Here is a 6,000-nt window from a genome sequence, read left to right on the forward strand (position 1 = left end):
CACCAAAATCGTCGTATCGTCGACATATCCAACAATGCCCGCTCCCCCATCCCTTACATTACCCATCCCCTTTGCTTCCAATAAAACCCTTATCCCTCTATAAAAGGGATCTTGAAAACAAGCAAAAAAAATTTGTGAAAGGGGACAACCTTGACGCAAACCCCTTCCCATCTGAATTCGATCTCCCAACCTCCCATTCACCTGCACACGCAAGGTTGCCTCCTGATACATTAATTTGGCCCATGATATAATTTCCGCACCAAACCCCTGCCATCTCATGATCTTCCATAACGTCTCCCGTTCCACACTATCATATGCCGCCTCCCAATCTATAGCCAATACCCCCCCCTTTCCTAATCTTACTCTTTCTTCAATAAAACTTCTAATCATACCGTGACCTTCATACATAGACCTGCCCGGCACCCCATATTGTCCCTTGTCAATCACTCTGCCCAGGACTTTTTTTATTCTGTTAGCCAAGATCCTTCCAAAAATTTTATAGTCACCACATAATAACGAGATTGCACGATAATCTTTAACCGTTAATGGCTCGCCTTTAGGAACTAGGACGACCACAGCCAACCTTTGTTGTTCCCCTAAAACCCCATCCCGCTTCATTATATTGAATAAACGTACCAAAAACCCCTTTAAAACGTTCCAATTTTGAAGATAAAAGTCGCTGGGCAACCCATCAATTCCTGGCGCCTTACCCAATTGCGCCCCAGATAAAGCCTCCCAAGTCTCACACTCCGTTATCGGCCCTCCCAACATCAAACGATCATGCTCCTCCAGCTCACACTGCACAAACCTACCGATTGACTGCAATGCAATTTCACTTATTCCAACACTTTGCGTTTTCAATTTAACCCATGCATCTATATACCCACTCATACCCTCCGTCGTCGTCAACTCCTGATTCACTCTATACCCCTGCATACCTACCTGAACATTCAACCCCATTAACTCCATTGCTTTGCGACGTCTGTGTTGATTCCTCAACACACACGCCGACGGCCGATCTCCCCACAAAACCTCTTCGATTCCACCCTTAAGCCTTTCCCCATCAAACCTTTCGTTTTGTAAATTTCGTAGTTGCTCCTTAATTCTTTCAATTTCTATAACAGGATAATTAGCATTCGCTTGTACATAGCAGTCGCGCAACTGCCCCTCTAAATATCGTTGGAAACCGTATTGTAACTGACTATATCTCACTCCTTGACTAATATAATATTCCTTAATTCGCTTTTTGGCTATCGTTTCCCACCAATTAACCAAATCCACATCTCTAGGTGCTTCAACCACAAGGCGTTCCCACATATGCCCAAAAGACAAAAGACTTTCCTCCCTCTTCAATAACTTTACATTTAATTTCCAAAAAGATGGACCCCTTCTAGGCACACCCTCAATATCTACATCCATTACAACTCCTCTATGATCCGAAAAAACCACATTTATCACATTCACTCTCCGCACTGTAACCGCACTAGACACGTACATTCTATCCAATCTCGCCGCATAATCTCGTCTAATAAAAGTATGCTCCACCATGCCACCCCCCCACACACATCCATTAAACCCACACTCGTCAATAAATCTCCCAGGAATCCCAAGCAACAACCTGCTCCTCGAGGCTCCACATCTTTTCGTCGTATTACACAATTCCAGTCGCCCCCTATTATCGCTACATTTGGTAAACTACGTAGATAATATACTAATACATCTTGTACAAAATGAGTTTTAAGTCGTACATCTCCCTCGGCCGGCCCATATACACATACAAAACTTATGTGTGCTCTACCCCATAAACCATCCACCCTAATCACTCTCCCCTCCCCCCTTTCACTATGGCGTACTACAAACGGGCTATTTTCCTTTACCAGAATGGCGACGCCTCCTTTTAACCTCGTCGCATATTCCATATACACATCATAACCATCCATTTCTAACTCATATCCAATTCTGTAATTGTGTTCTTGGATAAATACCACATCCACATCTAGACGCACCAAAAATTCATTAAACCACTTTCGCTTCCGCTCAGATCTCAAACCGTTAATATTTATTGTCAAAACCTTAAAGTCAATTAATGGGGTTTTCCTTTCGTTCTAGGTATAGACTTTTCACTTATACATTTTACACCACCTCTATCCCTCCCCCCTTTTTTGGGAACCACCTTGATAAACCCTTGTTTCGTGGATTCTCTGTTCCCTGTCCTCTGTACATCCGCCCAAGACTTTTTTCCTGGCCTTTGGGCAGGAGTAAGCACGTCGTCTGAGTCTGATGGGGTCGCAGTTCGCTTTCGCGTCCTACCCTCCACCTGCATTGGGATTTCTTTAGTACTATCGTGATGCACCTCCACTTCTGCTACATTTACCGTCATACCATGCGACACACTAGACTCAATGCTTCCATCCGTCGCCTCACCATGATGTTCAACCGATCCCAAAATTGCACCTGGATCCTCCACATGGTTGACGATCGACTCGTCTAACAAAACATCCAGTGCCTTCACTAAAGACGCCGCTACATCCTCTTCCCCCATAGTGGGCAGAGTCTCTTCCAATACTTTATTTATGTCCAGTGACGGTGATTCTTCTCGCTGTTTTGCATCCTCCAAAGCATTCTCCTGCGCTTTTTCTACCTCTTCACTCCAAGATGTCCGTTGTCGAGACGGGTGAGCATAAGACTGTTCTCGTCCCTCAACTTCCTCGACTTCTTCCGGTTGTTGCTGTTGCGATATTTGGAGATTCCCACGACGCTTACCACACTGTGCCGCTATGTGGTCATACGACCCACACAGCCGACACGTACGACGTTGCCCCGCATATGTCACATATACTTGAGTTCAAAATGCTTGCAGCATAATATAGGACGGTATGGGGTGGCGTAAGGTCATTTTGACTGAATATGTTCCCTCCAAACTTCCAGCATAAGGTCCAGCGGCCCACCGACCTGCAGAGGCCATATGAACCGTACCATAATTACGTAGTTCATCTTTTATAACAAAATCAGTCGCTTCAAAAGGCACATTCTTGATTTTTACCCATGTGTAGTATCTTGATACATCATGAAGACGTACTGATACAGCTGAATTGACGGCTATAATGGTCTCTTGATACTTATCCACCACTGCTTCGTAGACATTTGCTGACGTCATTTTAACGAAAATCCGTGTCGTCCCATTAAGTGCTACACCACATATCTCTTCATTTGCGATACCGTAGGTATCACGGATAATCGCCGGTAGTAACAAATCCATCGTGGCTCCCGTGACAGCCCCACGGGTCAACTCAACGCAAACAGTGTTGATGCGCCTGTTGCTATGCAGCGCCATGTTGGAAAATGAGCAGCACACGTCCTCACTACTCAATGACTGTTGACGAACTGGTGTAGCTCGCCTGAAACAGCAGAGGGGTGCAGAGCACAACCGCACTCTACCGTGGTCAGGCAGCGAATGACAGTTCCCCGAATTAAGCCTGAATGCCTTCCACATCCCCCCCCCCCCAGGCGCTGTATAATCCTCCGGGTTTAGCGCTTCCCCCTTGATTATAATAATAATAAACCCTGAACGGATTGCCAGAATTTGTCAAGGTCAGTCAGGAAGAGCTAAAGGTTCCCAATATACAGAAAAAGAAGTGATTTCTTGTGTAACTATTTGTGTATCTATTATATTAAGCTTATTTTCTCTATTGAATTTTAACTTAAATTATTCTTTTTAATTTATTCCTACTTTACCTTTTATTGTAACTGATTTTCATGCACTTCATTTATTTTGTATGTTGTAGGGTTATTTCTACAGTATCTAACTTTTAGCTAGGCTACGAATACTAAGATATAAGGATTCCTTTCGAAATTCGTCACCTTTTTTTTTTTTTGGAGGGGGGTGGGATATCTTGGGTAATTAACAGCTCTCTTACGGTTCCCGTGGCCTGGTGGCTAAAGCTCTTGCTTCACACGGCGATGTCTGGGTTTGATTCCCAGCGAGGGTAGAAACATTGGGCGTATTTCTTTACATCGGTTGTCTATATTCCCATTAGTAAAATGGGTACCTGGGAGTTAGTGGACTCGTGTGGGTCACATCCTGGGACAAAACTGACATAATTTAACCGAAATGCTCAGCACAACAAGCGGCTGTATACAGTAGTATGTCATTGATGTCAGCTAGGCCTGTATACCTTGTACATGTACAAATAGATATAATTTTGACATGTATCAAACCTTTTAAATGTCTTGAAAGGAAGGAGCTCCACTAATAGCGGCTTAAGTAAGCGTTTATTGCAATATATGTCATATACACATAATAGATACGTGTATTGAATTTAGATTTCCCCAAGAGCTGTATAGCTACTCCAGGGTCTAACACCTCTCAAGGAACAGAAAATGTTGTAGCAGAGCGTGGTTTCGATCCACGGACCTCTGGGTTATGGGCCCAGCACGCTTCCACTGCGCCACTCTGCTTCGTGTTTGTTATTCCTGGACCACTTTCATCTTGAAACTTGAATGAGGTGACAGTTTATTATTTACAGTGTATTTCGGGCAAAGTTAACTAATTATAATTATCTTACATAGTAACACTTGGAGAGGGTTTCGGGGGTCAACGCCCCCGGGGGCCCGGCCTGTGATCAGGCCTTATGGTGGATGAGGGCCTGATCAACCAAGCTGTTACTGTTGGCCGCACGCAAACCGACGTACAAACCAAAGCCCGGCTGATCAGGTACTGACTTGAGGTGCTTGTCGAGCGCCTTCTTGAAGACAGCCAGGGGTCATTTTTTTAAATTATCTAGGATAACAAATAAAATGTCAAACGAAGTGACTTATTTCCATTGGGGTCCTTGTGATATCTCATTATTAAAAGACTAGCCGTAAAATGCAGTAGAAATCAGTCATAATTATAACCTTAATAATTAAAACAAGTAATTCGACTACGTAATACAGTACATCATAATGTAAATTCTTCCATTGTAATACCAAATTTCATTATTTTAAATAGTACTAAACTGTAATACATCACACTGTAAATTGTTTTAAATTATTACATTGTAATACTGTAATCTTTATTAACTAATTCAATAGTGTAAAAAGTCTCTACTGGACTTAACAAAACCACGTAGCATCACCTGATATAATATTAAATTTTCCTGTACTCACTCTAACTCATCTAATGTCCATATGAACTATGTATTATTGCCTTACTATTCTTAAGTTAATTTTTAAGTTTGCCAGAAATGTTCAGCATACAGAGGGGCTTTTGGCATGTACACTCAACTGTTATATTCCTCTGTACAACCATGTAATTTGTAAAAATAAAAAATCTAATCTTAAAATCAGTTGCAATAATAAGAGGAGCAATAGGAATTAAGTTTACTGAGTTAGTTACATGAACGTTAGAGAATATTATCGCACTATAATAGGTACACGAATGTGAGTTATGCAGGAAATCACTTTCCTTCTTTTTTGTAACTTCATTCATGAGGAAGCTTTCAGCCCTTCCTGAACTGGTTCAGGTTAATTAAGGACTGGTTTTGACATGTACAGGTAATCCGTTCTATTTCTTTATTACTGAATAATAGTGTTTGAGGCCTGACCACCTACTGTAGGTACTACAGTACCTTCCTTGAAGGGTCTCTTACATTGTTTTATAGTTATCTTACATCTAAGTTATAGCAATGACTATGCAAGTACGAATTTTTTTTTTTTTTTTTGGTTTAATATGGAAGGGATACATAGTTACGTTTTCTTAACGCAAATTATCTGTTGTATAGCACGAGGTAGCAATGCATTGTAAAGCTATCCATCGCCAGTATGAATAACAATAATATTTATCATCTTTAGCAATATAAATAAGGCATAGTGTGTTCTCTCTAGTTGGTTTCCATTGGTTTTGATTGCTTCCTTTTGTTTTGATTGGCTTGAGGTGAGAATAACTTTACAAAAGGCGGAGTTCAATTATTGCTGAGAAAATTTTTTAGTATTAGAACACTCGCAATTTAATATATTTGA

At 41.6% G+C, this 6,000-nt stretch overlaps 1 protein-coding gene and 1 non-coding gene across 3 annotated transcripts in view; one reads left to right on the forward strand and one right to left on the reverse strand.

Annotated features, from left to right (window-relative positions):
- The window catches only part of LOC128698752 (L-threonine 3-dehydrogenase-like), a gene marked incomplete at its 3' end in the record, with an annotated part of 60,478 nt that overhangs the window by 7,556 nt on the left and 46,922 nt on the right, over positions 1-6,000 (forward strand).
- On the reverse strand, positions 4,387-4,458 carry TRNAM-CAU (transfer RNA methionine (anticodon CAU)). Its single transcript has one exon. It is a non-coding gene; the product is annotated as a tRNA-Met (tRNA).

This window comes from Cherax quadricarinatus, chromosome 59 (assembly GCF_038502225.1).
Source record: "Cherax quadricarinatus isolate ZL_2023a chromosome 59, ASM3850222v1, whole genome shotgun sequence".
Classification (NCBI taxonomy): domain Eukaryota; kingdom Metazoa; phylum Arthropoda; class Malacostraca; order Decapoda; family Parastacidae; genus Cherax; species Cherax quadricarinatus.